This window comes from Pezoporus occidentalis, unplaced genomic scaffold (genome assembly GCF_034315485.1).
Source record: "Pezoporus occidentalis ecotype Australia unplaced genomic scaffold, CSIRO_AGI_Poc_V1 ctg40, whole genome shotgun sequence".
In the NCBI taxonomy this organism is placed as follows: Eukaryota; Metazoa; Chordata; class Aves; order Psittaciformes; family Psittacidae; genus Pezoporus; species Pezoporus occidentalis.
In genome coordinates, this window is record NW_026915725.1 from 5,200,082 (window position 1) to 5,216,172 (window position 16,091).

Genomic DNA, 16,091 nt, shown 5'->3' on the forward strand with positions numbered 1-16,091 from the left:
CTGGCAATGCAAAAGGGTGACCAAAGAACCCTGAGGAAAGCGAGAGTGGGATAGCACTGCAGGTGTGGGGGGTTAGAGGTAGGGAAAAGCTTATTGGGTGGTAAGGACTTTTGGGGGTGAGAGGTAGAGAGAGAAAGGTTTGGTTTGGGATAGGTATTGGAGGCAGGAGACTCACCAGGTGCTCAGGAAGCTCACAAACCCCCTTGGGAAATGAAGCTAAAAGAAAAATCCTGCAAAAAAACATCCATCAGGAGTTGAGCATCACTGAACCCAGCCCCTCTCCAAACAGCACAGGTGGAGCAAGAGCATTTCTGTGCGGTGTGATGATGGCCAGTGCTGGATACACATTGGGTCTGGGGGGGGTGTCCCTGTGCCGTGTTGACCCTCAGCCACCCCCTGCATTGAGCCAAAGCCGGAGCCGAGCCTTAGTGCTCCCTGCAGGACTTCAACAGTGCAGATCAGAGCTGAAAACTACAAGCCATGGGTAAAGTGCCCCAATAAATGGCACTGGTGAGAGCTGGTGCTCAGTCCTGAGGCAGGATGATTGCCCCCCATGCATACAGGCCTGGGGGCTGGTTGGGCTCAGCTCCCTGCCTGGGTTTGATTTCAATCCCCAGGAGCAGCCAGGCACTGAGAGGCCTGGATCCAATGGGATTTTAACCTTTTTGAGCTGATGGTCATGAGATTAACAAAAGACCACCCAGTTTATGCCATGGTTTCACTGGCAGGGGACACTATGTCCTGCCTTCAATAAATGCATAGGAGAAACCAATTTAACCAGCAGGAAGGTGCCACTGACTGGCCCATCCCTGGCAGTGTTCAAGGCTGGGTTGGACAGAGCCTTGTGTGACATGGTTTAGTGTGAGGTGTCCTTGACCAAGGCACAGGGGTTGGAACTTGATGATCTTAGGTCTTTTCCAACCCAAACCACTCTATGATTCTATGATTTCCACAGCAGTTAGTTGCAGTTACATGGTGCATTACTCCAGACTCAGAAACACCTTGTGTAGCCAAGCACCAGGGTGTCGCTGGCCCTGCTGGAGATTATCACTTGTCCACATACTGATGGGGAGGGGATACAGGCACCCAGGACAGGGCCTGAGGCCACATCTACAAGCAGGCGAGCCTTTTGCCACAGCAGGAGGGCTGCAAAGACCAGTGAGCAGCCAGAGGCAGCACCATCATGGGCACAGGTACGCAGGCTTGGCTCAGCAGACCAGAGCACTTGGTGGCAGGAGCCATTTGTGGCTCAGTCCTGTGAGCTCCAGTGTTTGGGGAGGCAAGTTGTAACAATCACTGAGGAAAGCTGGGCCCAGTCCTCCAACTGCTTGCTCCCCCTTTGCCACGGCTTTTGGACTCTGGAAGCAGTATAATAGAGTGAATAATTGGGTGAGTCTCAAGGCAATTTTTTGATGGTCTTGAAATCAGCCGGGTTAATAGGAGTTCCTCAAACCAGCAACAGGGGAAGGGGAGGAAAAAGCTGTGACAAGAGGAGACAATTACCCGTCTGCACTGGGGGAGCCCAGCCTGAGACAAGGGAGCTGCTGCAGAGCAGGCACCTTCTCACAAACACGGAAGCCTGCCTGGGGCAGTCAGTTCATTTCTGGCCAGGATTAAGTGCAAGCACGCATAAAAGAGGCTTCGGTGTCCCTACACTTGACTGGTTGACCGGCACTGGTCAACCCTGCAGAAGGACACAGCTGTAATTAGTTCGACGGTGAAGGAAGGAGAGGCTGGATGCAGTGGGTGGTGGTGGTGAGAGGAGATGGGAGCAACTCCTCTTTGTGCATCCCACCTATACAAAGCTTGTCCTGGGGCTCAGATAAGCCCTGCTCCAAAATGTAGGAAGCCCAGGGCAGCAGGAGTGAGCTGTGGAGCTGGTGGCACATAAGAAGCACTGCCCAGGGCTGTGGTGCTGTCCCTGCAGAGGGAGGCTGCCTGTGCAAACACAGCAGCAAGAAATCCCTTACAGAAGTGAGTGACAGTAATTGGGAGTAATTGAAGCAATGCAGACATGAAGAAGGCTTTTTAGTAATTCACTGCTCCCTATAATATGAATAATCCCCCTCTAAAGTGATGGTTATGGCCACTCAGCCTTGTCATCTTTCCGAGTTTCACCTTAAACTGGTTGTAAACTGAGATGATCAGTTTCCATGGGATTATTAAGAAGATGGTACATCTATTATGCTTCTCAAATCAGCCACTTTTCCACATTGTCTTTATTTAATGTCTTTTTCCTTTTATTCACCCTTTAAAGGGAGATGGATGTCCTTTGTCACTTGGGCCTGCTCTCCTGCTTATGAGTGCCATGGCAGGCATTTCCTACCAGGAAGGCAGATAAAACTTGTGTTTGGAATCGTTCAACGTTCTCTGTTTCAGCAGAGGAGGCTCAGCTGCCTTTCAGGCTGTACTCACCACACTGCTTGGAGCCCTGGAGCAATGGCTGGTTTTAGCTTGGCTTCTGGGAGTCAAGTGGTAGCACTCTTAAAGGAAAAGGTGTAGGAAATGGAGGGCAAAAGGTCAGACTTCCCAAGGGGGTGGATGAAGGCAAATACCCCAGCTGGGACTTACAAGACGTTCTGAAGAGGATGAACCTTCAGGCCAGGACAGGGAGCCTGGTGCCCGGTGCAGGGACAGCCATGCCCTGCCTGCTCTCATCATTCACCCTGCTGCAGTGCCTGGGGGCTGAGGGCTTCTTGAGATAAATCTCCTCAGTACCCAGGGTCTGTAGCAAAAGGGAGCATTTCCACATTACTGAAAGCCAGGCCTCTTGCGTGGCTGTCTGAACAGGGCTAACGGCACCACAGTGGGAATCCTCTGCTGCTATTTCACAGAGCATGTCCCTCGCCATTTCAAATAAGGCTGGTTTGCCGGAAAGCTGGTGGGGTTCTTGTGAACTTTCCTTCTGAACAAAGTGTGCTAAACTGCTTCTGAGTGGCGTGAAATGCTTTAATCTGACATTTGGTATGCTGGTACGCGTCTTGTATGCTTGTTTCCATCGATCGCAATTCCCCTTTCAGGCAGGCTGTGAAGTGACTTCCCTTTCTGCATGTGCAGTGGGCTATAGAAAATGCAAGCATGTTGTAAGCAAACTCGGATGTGACCCACCGTTACCTTTTAGGGTTACCATTCAGGTGCACGCAGTGAATGAGGTGGGCTGCGGTGGCCAGGTGCAGTTCAGAAAGAATATGAGTAGTTCTTCAGAGCAGATCTGGCACAGAGATTAGCATACAGACAAAGGGACAGAGGTCAGAGCAGCACAATTAGAGCATTTGAGCAAGGAAGGTTTGGATCTGGATTTGTTTAATTCTCTTCAGCTTGATCATTCTGTAGAAGTTTGGAAAAATATGGGCAAATATGTTATAGGATCACAGAATGTTGGAAAGGACCTGAAGATCACCTAGTTCCAACCTCCCTTGCCATGGGCAGGGGTGCCTCACACTAGACCAAGTTGCTCAAAGTCCCATCCAGCCTGTCCTTGAACACTGCCAGGGATGGAGCATTTACCACTTCTTGGACAACCCATTCCAGTGCCTCACCACCCTCACAGTAAAGAACTTCCTTATATCTAACCTGAACTTCCCTGTTTAAGTTTGAACCCATTACCCCTTGTCTATCACTACAGTCCCTAATGAAGAGACTCTCCCCAACATCCCTATAGGCCCCCTTCTGATACTGAAAGGCTGCTATGAGGTCTCCACGCAACTTCTGTTCTACAGGTTGAACAGCCCCAACTTTCTCAGCCTGCAGCCCCAATTTTCTTAGCCTGTGAATGCATTACGAAGTATCACATATGGAGAATCTTTGTGCTCTCATGGCTGTTGAGCAGTGAAGTGTCAGCATTCAGGTCCAGAAGAAATTCCTACTTTTTAATACCTTTCCTTCCTTCTGTAGCCATTCCCTAGCAGTGAGCAGAGAACCTTCTGCATGGTGGGTTGTGGTGTCTCTTTATCTCCCTCCTCCCCTTTAGAGCCAACCACAAGACTTGGGTGACTGTAAATGTTTGAAGTGCTCTGTTTCAGCATCTCCCCTCCAAAACATCCACCCTGAGCTTGCAGGGCAAATTTGACCCTCTGTAGAGTCCAGAAACTTGGCTCTAAAGAGAAATTCAGGCACTATCTCTAGAAATAATCTAGTCTGCTCCTAGTATCAGGACAAAGAACTTCTCAATGATGGATTAAAGAAAGGCAATTTCTGCCTAGCATGCTCAGATAACTTTGTATCTGTCATGCTGGAAATAGCTCCCAGATAGCAAAACTCACTCATTGTACAGACTCTTCTATATCAGTATCTATTCCTTTTAATTACCCACTACAGAATGGCTTGTCTGCCATCACACAAACCTCCTCAACTCCACCAGTATAGATAGAATAGCATCCTCACGGGCACTTCTCAGAAATCCCACCAGTGCCAAGCTGGGTTTCAACATGTATGGGGCCTATCAGCACAAACTTGTGGCTCTGTTCAATAGGTGCCAAAGCTGGGGGTTTGGGCACCCCCATCAGTCCTAAGATGCAGCTTCTGTAGTCATACCACTGCCTGCATGGTTTTGGCATCTTCACAGTGATGCAAATAAAGCTGCTAATTTCTGGGAGGAAAATGACAAAGCCTGTTTCACTACCAAGCTATCAAAAACAACTTCTTTGATTACTGAGTAAAGCAAGAAACTGAATCAGCTCCATTTCCTCGCAGCGTTTTTGGTATTCTGTTGGTGTTTCTAAGATTTCTCATCTCCTAACACACTGAAACATTCATCTTCAGCTACAGTGAAAACCCACAGGTTTGCAGAAAAGTCAGAAATTTGTCCTCATCTGCTGCCTGTGATGCAGTCAAATGTTTCAAGCTGGCAGCTCCAGAATATCTCATCCCTTTGGCAGTGCTTGTTCAAGTATGTCCACTTCTCCCTAGTTCTTTGCTCCTCTTGTGGTGTTTCTCAGCTAATGGCTGTGTTTGAAGAGGGCTTCACTATGCACTTGCAGCAATACAAACATAAAGAGAATTTGAGGTGCTCTGTCAAGAGGCTGTTAAGCCACAGTGCAGCTGTAGGAAAGAAAGTGGGAGCAGAAGCAATACCAGTAGGGTAGATGGAACGGGTACACCTCACAGACACACATCAACAAAAACACGAGGGGTAGGGGAGTATCAAGTTAAGCACAGAGACACAGGATAATGTCAGTGGGGAAAACAGAGACAAATACATTCTACAGAGGGGGAAAAAAATAAGACAAGAAAAAAGGCATTGTAATTCTGTGTGAAAATGTGAAGCAGACTGTACCTTCTAGCTGTTGATGGGTTTTTCCTGAGCTGCTGAACAGAATAATTCTTACAGAAAAACACAGCAAAGATGTGAAGAAAACATATTAGGAAACCAGAATACATTTGTCAATCTAAATCACTGAGCTTTAAAAAATTACCCAATACAAATGGCACCAGGAGCATAACCCACACCCGCAGAGGCATGCTGGATGACCAGCACCTTGGGGTGCCGCATGGACCTGCAGCTGGAAGCTGCCTCCTCCCTGGGTGAGAGCATCCCCCCAGCCCTGCTGAGCTCCTGCCTGGGTGCTTCAGTCCTGGCTTGGGAAGGAAAAAAACAAACCATGGCACGCTTGAGGGAGCAGGCCCCTCGTTCGGGGAAGGGTTTGCTCACTTCTGTGATCCCTGTGGCTGGAGAAGACCTCAATTAGCAGGATTTTTTCAGTCTGTCTGCGCAGGCACTTTGAACAATCAGTATCGAGCGCTCACAAATCAACAGTGTTTAGCTCAGGTGTCCTTTAGAGGCATTAGTTGTGTGCAGACACATTTATATTTCTATATTTAAAAGTTTCTATCACACACTGAGATTCCCAGGCTGCTCCTATGTGGCACAAACCCTATTTACACAAGGTTGGCCCTGGCAGGAAGAAGAAAATCAACCCCATTCAGCTGCAGTCACACAGTGCTCTTCCAAGACTGCAGTTCCAGTGAGTTTCCTTAATCTAAGAGGGACAAATACCACTCCTAATCAATGGCCTCTTGCCTACCTGAGTCTGACAGGTTTGTGACTGTATCGCAGACTGGCTCTGATGTGGACTGACAGGCACACTTTTTAGCTGTAAAAGAGAATACGTTTCATTCACGTAAGAAATGTGTAGCACCGTGAGTAGGAAGCACATTGTGTATTCCTGAGAACAGGAAAGAAATGCAGGCGTTGCTGGCTCCCCCACGTCCTCCAGGTAATTAAAGATCTTTATAGACCCTATTGAGCAACAGATGTTCTGAATTAACTACATCAATTAGAACCAATTTCATGTCACTGGCACAGCCCCCTTGCCTGGACACTGCCAGCAGCCACAGTGCTGTTCTGGTTTAGCTGTAGTTGGGCACAAGACTGAACCAATTTAGTTCTGCAGTGAGGTGGCTGGAATAAACAAAGTGCTGGTGCTGTCTGCAACTGCACCCAGCACCATTGCTGGGAGAGTTTGCTTTGATACAAGGATTCCTTTCCAAGTCAAGAATCCCTAATTCCTAATCAGAGGGTGTTGGAAGAAGCGGTAGTGAACACGCAGTGTGTTTTAGCAGCTACAGTGCCCTTTAGCCCAGCTCAGACATGCACTTCCCGTTACCCCTTTACACATGGCAAAGTAGCAGCGATACTTGGCACCATGGTAGGCAGAAACCCCCTTCGCAGTGGGCCAAGGAGCTGCCTGTTCCCTTCTCCTACAGCAGCCAGGAAAGTGTGTATCCGCTGCTGGGGGAAAAAAAAAAAAAGGAACACCACCAAAAAAATTTAAAATATGCCTTTCCTTTTGGAGAAAGGACTTTTCTTTTTTTCCAAGGACTTGGGATTTGCTCCCCTTCACAGTGTGCCTGTGCGAGATCCTTTGGCCAGACAGACACTGGATGTTGCCTGGCTGCAGACAAGCATGCCCCTTGCAAACGACCGCCAGCGCTGCTTTACTGGCCTCAAGCTGCTTGATGTTACCAGCAGCAAAGGTGTTTTCTCTGTGGGTACTGCACACAAGCAAGCACTCTGCTTTCCCGGCACAAGTGGGCAGCCTCATCCTTCTCAATTTTGTGAGCTGTAAAAGCCTCAAAGCAGCATTCTCTGTACAGGGGAGCAGTCAAGGAGAGCTATGCTAATTATCTTGGGTAGAGGATCCTTAGGTCTTTGCCAGTTTTTATCAAAGCATAAAAAGCAATTATTAAAATTAATGCAATTTACCATGTGTTCTACTTCTAGCAAAGCTATTTTTGGCAAGGGTTTCCATCTGTCCCATTCAGCAAGATCAGCCACAGACTTTTGCTATTCCACTTCCCACAGTTCTCATGTGGAGCTAGGCAAACACATGCCTTTTTGCAGAATCAAGAACCTCAACTGCAGCATGTAGCTTACCTGAAAATGGCCATCACCTACCTTGTGGTGAGTGGCCTCTGCATGATGAATGCTTTTTCTTCTCTCCCTATTGCTCTGTCTGCAGGGTGACAAAAATCAGCTTCTGTCTGTATTTTCACTCTACCTGAAGCAAGTGGAGATTGGTTCGTTTATGGTTTTATACGGCTGAAGATAAACCAGTGCAAGGGGAATAAATGTGTAAAGAATAAAGACCCGACTCCAGGATGGCGTCTGTGGGCCCAGAGCATTCAAAGTGTTCCCACTAAGAGACTCTGGGAAACTGGCAGTAACACCTGTATAAACAGGAACCCAGCAGGACTGATTGTCCAGAGTGGAAGCAAGTGAATTCTCTGAATGACTGGAGTTCTGGGGTTGGTTTTGCATTTGCCATCCCCTCACAGTCCTCTGGCAGCAACATCCTCTGCACTGAGACCTCTTCTCTGTCCAAATGAAAGAGAGCCCTGCAAAGGAAATAGCACAGGCAGCTCAGTCTATCCTTTGTGCCACTCGTCTGAAGTTGCGCAGATGGAGGAAGCTGGGCAGATGAAGAAGGCTGTTCTAACGTGACACACTGAATCACAGCGGTGAGCCGGCTTATTTTCATTGGAAAATACAATAAAACAACTGTATTTTTACCTGTCCACTGAGCATAGTAAGAGGGAGGGAAGCCCAGATGTGATGCTATCACTGAGATAGACCCCTCACCCTGCTCCTCTTTACCTGGGGAGAATACGTTAAGCTGTAGCCCTATATGTAGTATATATACTAGAGTAGCTGCTTATTAACATTTTAAAATAAAGAAAGGTGTAATAGATTGAGTGAGGAGATGTGATAATGACACAATTAAGAATGGAAACCTGTTAAAATATATGTTAATTGCCAAATTGATGTCTGTCCGTGTGAATAAATAAATAAATAAATCCGGGATATAATCCCTAAGGAGATTATTAATACATAAAGAGGGAACTCTGACTCTTGAGTCTTTAGACTCAGCCTGTCTGATGGCTGTATCCCATGACATCCATGCTTGGCAGCACAACAGCATACTGCTTTCCACTTGCCATACTTCCTGAATAAAGGAACCTGAGTGACAAATCTGGCAGCAAATTAGTTTGTGCTTAAAGTCACTAATATCGCTACCTGGTGGGAGACAAATGTTGGAGGCACAGTTGCCAGACAAGTTGTCTGGAGGAAGAATTTGGTCAAAGCTGCCTTGAAGTTTCCACTGTTCACCTTCACTGCAGCACTGCCCTGTGCATCCAAGTACAAAGATTCCTCCTGCAGACACACTCTCTCTGCTGTGTTGTGCCAGACTTAAAATGAAACTCCTGAGTATGTTTATTTCAACACCGTGTCACTACAACATTATGGCTAGAAATGCTGCTTTCCAGAAATAATGTTCCCTCTGTAACCTAGGTCCACAGCAGTCTCCCAGTCACATTGTCTTAATCTGCTCAGAGGCACTGCCCTCTCCTCGGGTATTTTCTTCTTATTCCTCCAAGCTCTGCAGGGAGAAGTGGCATTTATTAGGATACTCAATGCAAATTCTTCCCATTTCATTCTCTCTCACAGGCATTCAATTCAATAAAAGATTCTTGCCTCTTTTAGATATTTAAAGACTGACATTAGTGATTTAAAGTTAATTAAACAGAAGATTCGAGGCTAAAATCCATTCTCACAAATAGCAGTGAAACTCTAGTATAAGTATAGTGTGCTTCACTGCATAGTAACACAAGAGTGAGGGCTCCTTCCAGGCCAATGGAGTCACTGATGTGTAAAGTGCAAACAGCATTTGGCACTCTATCAATTAACTCAGTAGAGTAACTCCACGTGTGAGCCAGTGATTGAGAATATTTTCATGGAATATTGTGTATATTATCCTGCTCTTCTGGATTGCATTTAAATAATAAAATACTAAATGTGTGCTTATATATATATATTCATGTATGTATAGGTATTATGCACCAAATTAGCTCTAGGTAGTCCTGTGAGGAGCAGGGAGCTGGACTCGATGATCGTTATGGGTCCCTTCCAACTCAAGATATTCTACGATTCTGTGATAAAATAGCAGGTTGCTGAATTGCAATAAACACAGATTTTAGTGTTTTGTTCTGCTTCCACAAAACCATACACATTTCTGTTTTACATTTGTGTGCATATACGTGCATGTGTGTGCCTCTGCATATTATAAACATATGTATAATGTCTCACTACATGACAAGAAAATTACAGTTGAGATTTTTTCTTCCTGGAGAGTAGAAAATCTCAGTCCCCAGATGGTAGACATGCTCCCCAGCCAGTCGCATTCCTCTTCTCCTCCAATGCTTTTTGGATTTGTGCAGCAATTTTGCATAGTAGAGTTTTATTGCTGTATGGAAAGAATACCAACTGTCTAGCTGAAAATGTATATATTGCTTAGGAACACATGCATATCTCAAAAGATGGTAAATACTTTGATTTTTCTCTCCAACCTACATCCTTTTTTTGTTGTTGTTGTTATTGCTAAATGCATAAGTGCAAGTTAAATTCACAAATACCAAACCCAAAGTTACATCCAGTGCAGGGTAGCCTATTAGTAATGGCATTGGCAATGCATTATGCTGGGAAACATACACAGTGGTTCTTCTGCATGGCTCGTATCTCTACAATGCATCAAGGAAATGTCTCAGTCCCTTTCTCATGGTGCAATACAATCAGTCCCCTCTGGGGATGAGAGCACTCCCTGTATCTCCCTGTGCTCTGCAATGCTCCGAATGTGACGCAAAAAAGTAGATCTCACTTGCATTAGTTAACTACTCAACCTCAGTAGCGCAATTCAGAGTTTGTGATGGATCAGGCCTAGAGATCAATATTGCAGCATGGGTTTTTTTAAAGATGCACAGACAAATTTCACAAATTCTGATCACAGGTGCCTTCCATAATAATCAAAGGCTCAGTCTTTGATCTTGCAGGATCACCCCGAAGTCCACTGTATGCCATTTTGTTGTAAAGAAAATTATTTGGGATCAAAGTGTCTCCCACTTTAACTAATGAAACAGATAGGAAGAAAAATGAATGATCAGAAATAACTGCAATTTGAACAGTAATTTACACCATTAACTACTCCAGAAATCAATAATCAGGCACAAAAAGAAAATCAGTTGAGGGGATGACTGAAGAAAAAATAAATCTCTTGGGCATCTTGCCACTCCGGGGATTTTAATTTTGAGTTTTCCACTCCCAGCCATCCATTCTTATTGCTCACCCATCAACCTCCTGATGAATATAAAGGACTCCAGTATGAAGCGCCAGAAGATTGCTGGGTTGGTAGAACAATGGAAAGGGAGTCCTTTGGGTTTGGAGGAGGAAGGGTAAATTGCAGATGACAGTTTAGAAAAGCTTGTCTCTGCTCTTGCCTTTTCCCCCCTAACATCTCTTTTTAATATCATTGGCAGTCTAATAACCATTTCAAAGGTAACCAAAATCATACTCACAGGCAAATCACCTGGAAATCTCCTCCTGATTGACTCTAACAACTGACATAATTTTTAATAGAAGTGCAACATGATTTATGCCTTTGCTTAGTGGTATAGTTTTAAGCAGGGACAAAGTGGCTGTTTAATCTTACTCCCATGTTAGAGGCATTTATCTTCCACCCCTTTGTATTTACTATTTACATCTTCATAAGCATGCAGACACTGTAGCCTTCACTATTAGCAATACTCCTTGATTTAATAGCACTTATGAGAATATCTCTGTATTTTGAGGGTTATTAATGAACATTGTGAGTTCATCTGTGTGCCTGTTTATGACAGGTTATCTGCTATGGATTTTGATCAGGAGGGAGTTGAGGGGGCTCAAACAAAAAGCCTACATGAAAAATATCACAACCACTGATGTGGTTACATAGGCAGATGCAAAAGCCGACTTCTACACCAAAAGAGAGTGACAAGTTAAAGTACCCATCCTACAGAAAGGGAGAGGTGTGGTGTGTAGGGGAAAAGGGTGTTTTCAGCAAGTATGGCTGACCTAGACTGTGAAATGGACCCTGCTTCAAGCAGATACTATCCTGGTGCCTGGGGGCACAGGGTGTCCAGGCTCCTGTGATGAAAGCTGGCAGAAGTGCTGTGTAAAAAAACCTCACTGTTTGAAACCCAGATCCTGAAATGCAGCACATTTATTGGCAGATAGAGGCTGCTTGTGGAGGAGTTGTTTACTGGTTGGTGCAAGCGTTGCTCAATTGCACCTCCATAGCACCATGGCTCTTGGCAACCCCACTAGAAACTGTCCAACTCACAGCTCCTCCTGCAAAGGAAAGCATGGGCCTGCCACTTGGAAGGCGTGACAGATATAAAAAGGATCTCAGTGGGTGCATCTTTACCCAGAGACTGTGAAGCTGATGCTAGGTACAGATCTTTGCAGTTCTATACCATCACCAGTGCAAGAGCAATCAGGTGGCCAGGCACCACTGGGGTTGAAGTACGAGCATCACTGTGAAAAAAACACAAAGAGAGAAGGAGGTTTGCAGGCACGTGAGAAAGGAGAGGAGAAACCTGCAAGAACAATCTTTTACGCTTGCAACTAGTGGTTTAAACTTTGGAATAAACAAGGTCACTTGCAATTATGGGTATCTTTTATTGCTAATTACTGCTATTTATGTTGGCATTTATAAAGTGGCATGCATGATTATTTCATATACTTAAACTTGCTCAGTTGAATGTGTAATCTTTAGCTCCCTATGTGTTTAAGACTTATTTTTACACACTCAGATATGTTTCTGTATCTGCTTTAATTCACCAGTCAAAACATGATCGGGTACCGATCTTTCCATTTTAATTGACACCCCACCCAGTAACTAGCCATGTTTGACTGCTTTTTCAGATTAAAAACTAAAAAGGAAGAGTTATGTGGAATTTATTTGCAAATTCTCTTTGTTGAGCCCTGTCACTTTAGTGACAGCCCTCCCTGAATTCTCCCTCTTTCGGGTTTGAAAAGTGGTTGTAACCCTTTCAAGCCTGGACACATTTTCTTTAGTTCATTTTCATGTTTGCCTTTGCATTCAGAGGCAGATCTTCAAAGGGCATTATTAACAAAACTAAATCCAGACTATTTCCAATTGCACGCAAACACAAAGATGGCTCAAATCCCTGAATAGCAGAGAATACCCTGCAGAAGAGCTTCCAACATTCCAGAGGGCAGGTTAAACCTTCAAAAAAACAGCACAGCAATTTTTTTCTCTCATATGTTGAAGGTGATTTTCCTTCCATGAGCATAAAAGTCTAATTTTATTAAATAATCCAGTGGGCAACTTGCACCACTATAAACACAGATGGTCTTCAGTCATGCTGACCAAAGCAAGTTTCTGGGAGAGCTTAGTTAACACTGCCTATACCAGCTTCTACCCAAACTGGTACAGGATGTGTCCCTGTCCAGAGCCTACTACATGACACATGCCCTGAGACTTTAGCAAACTGAGTGAGCAGAAGTGAAATAGGACACCAGGAATGGTTGAGGCAGCAAAGGTGTCACCACCACGGTAACTTTGAGCCATCTGATATGAATATTTGTCCTCCTTTTATGATATATTTTATTTTGTAGCATTGAACTCACATATTGGAGTGAGTGCCAGTTTTTCCTTGATCCGATCACTTGTATTCAGGTTGGACACATAACCTTGGCACACATAGTTAAACCAATGCATATAAAGGTACAGTGCAGCAAAGCCTTAATTTTTAAGTTGACTGAAATTCAAAATGCTTCAGTAAAGTAATAATAAAAAAGAGTTAAAATATAAGGAAGAGCAAAACAGATGCAGATAGGAGAGAGCAGAAGCAGTATGGAACTTGGCTCAGCGTTCGAACACTCCTTTGTTCAGCATATGCCTTTTTCCACGTTACTCCTGCTCACCGTAGCTGGTAAAGGGCTGCCCTTTCTTACATGGTATTTTTGCTGGGTTAACCCTTTGAATTTAGCACATCAGGCATAAGAAGCCATTTTGTGCCTGGCAATTGCAGAATGTGTTCCCCTGTGTGCCAGTGGATGCGTTCTTACACCATTTTCTCCATGTTTACCCTATATTAGCGCTGAGGCAATGTCACACGTGTAAAAGGGACATGCATGTTATGCTGTACATCTTTAAGGCTCTGTATGAACATTAACTAATTAGTCAGTAAGGAAAAGAGCTGTGAGAAGGCTCTTTCAAAGAACAGAAGCTTCAGGGGATACAGCTTGAACACCAGCTGCGGTCTGAATGTGTAAAGGCCCAGAGGACGGGAAGGGAAACAAACAGGCTGAAAGGCTGGAACAAGCCTGCAAGAGGGCTCCAAAAATACAAAGAAATTTAACGTTAAGACCGGTTGCAGCTCACATAGGTACAACTAAGATATTAAGAATGGACTGTCAAGCTCGACTGTTAGACTTTAGCATGAAAGGAGATTATATTATAGCATAAATGCTACCCAAGCCTTAATTACAGTGAATCAATGCTCTGACATACCACTTTAGGAAAACAAAGGTCCCATGGTAAAAAGAGGTTTCTACATTTCCTTTAACTTTGCTCCAGAATACTGAGAGCTCCAGTGAAAAACTGAGCCCTTTGGTTTCCCATTCTTAGTTTTCTTGGACAATGAATATTTTTTTCCTTAGAAACTAAGGATAATCTGGTAACTAAAACACGGGTCTGGCATTCAAGGTCTCAGGCTGTATTCCCAGCTAACTCACAAGGTCCACTGACAACCCACCACCAGTACTTTCCCTGTTCTCTCAATTCTGCTTACTCAAGGTGTGATTTTTGTGGCTGTCTTCTTTGGGAGAAAGTCTGCAAGAGTTTAGAGTGAATGAGCACTCTTGGCAATATGCATGCGAATAAAATTATCTGTCTATTGAGAAGGTGAATGTGGTTGGCATGGTAGGACTTCACTTCGAAAATCAGGCTTATCAATAGCTGGAGTAAGAAACTGAGAGCGTGCTTGATGCCAGTAAGTCACCCAGCATCACTATGGTTTGACAGGGCATGAGAAGTTGGTGCCTATTTGAGAGCAAAGTGTTTTTCCCAGCGTCTAACATGGCTGTTGCAACGGAGGTTTATGGGCATCTCTGTCATGAAAACCACTTGGGTTAGGGATAACTAAATACAACGTCTCAAGGGCCCAGCTACAGGCTGAGACGGACCCGTCACTCTTGCCATAACTTTTCCACCTGCCCAGATGAAAGAGCACCGCTGAAAGCCCTTTCCTATGGGGTGAGGAGAGCAGTGAGATATGAGCATAATCCTCCAAGTGTGTTCAACTGCCTTCCTGGGTCTTTAGGGGAAGCCCCTAGCTGAGGGAACTGGCTAGCTTGTGTCAGTGCCAGATAAAGCATTTTTTAAAGACAGAGCATTGGAGGAGAGAAAGAAGGAAGAAGAAAAAAATAAGGGGCGGGGGGGGGGGGGGGGGGGGGGAGCAAGGGATATTTACAAGTGTGGGAAATGGAAGCTTTATCGGAAGATAAGCATCTGGACTGGCCCGTCTCTACGAAGCGTGGACACACTCGCTGCCTCTGAGTCTCTCAGGAAAGAGCAAAAGGAGCTGCTGACATTTCTGCTGAAAGGGAAGAATCAATGAATCTTTGTTTCCCAACGCCTGCTTGTTTGACCTTATTGTGTTGCGGAGTCGAAAAGGAAGAAAAGAGAACGGGTGAGGGGAGAGGGGATAATAAAATCCAAGACAAGATCACAAGATCGCTGGAGATGCCATTATTTGGTTGTTGTCCTATTTACCGCTGTTGCTCATTTCTGATTCTTGCCTCGCTGTAATAAGTCACACTCGTTCCAGCCATCATCCCTGTATTGATAGGCAAATGTCACCCGCGTTTGATTGACGTCCATTGCTCCTGAATACAGAAGTATGATTTAGGAATCAATTCTGTTTGTTTATTTAAACAGCTCTTTGTGTACCTTGTATATCTGCAGCAGGACAAGTTCCTTAGTATTTTCTCAGGAGAAATGCCACTAATACTGCCCATTCACCTTCCCACTCAGTCACGGAGGTGCTCATCACCCCTTGGGGGAGGAGAAACCTTTCACACACAAATAGGAAAATTAAAAAGATCGAGAATTTTTTTTTTTTTTTAAGGAAGAAAAATCAGGACTTAACAAAACGCTTTGCTGGCCCCGGGTTAAGCCAGGGAGATGTTTTTCTTAGGTCCAGGCATCTGTTGATCTGCATATGCCCGGCACTTGCCTTTGGCTTCTACAGAAAAGGCAACTCTTTCCCCCGATGTCAGTTTGCTAGCGAAGCGGTGGCTGACTTTAACACCGGGAAAGCACGACAGTCGGTGATGAGTGCCGTCAATTCCAATTCACAGAACGCACCGCTTCCTTCTCTGCCTTCATGGTTGCAATCGGGGAAGGGGGAGAAGAGGGAGATCCGAAGTTGTGAGAGATGCTATTCTGTTACTGTGCGAGGTGGGAGGTTTATGTCAATAGGCAATGGGCAACTGTAAAGCTTCCCTACATTTAAAGCAGTATTTCCCAGAAAACACTAATATGTCAGGTCAGCCTCAGCGAAGCCTTAAGCAGGTGGATTGACCTTTTAATTCTCGATCGGTGACCTGAAGGGTACCCAGAGGCTGCTAAACACATCTCTTCCTTTCGGTCTGCTCCAGAAAGAGCTGTCATTGCAAGATGCAGCTAGTGAGTGAGGCTCACGATTTCACTGTTCATCCGTTTGCGGGAGGGGAGGGGGAGGGAGAGAGG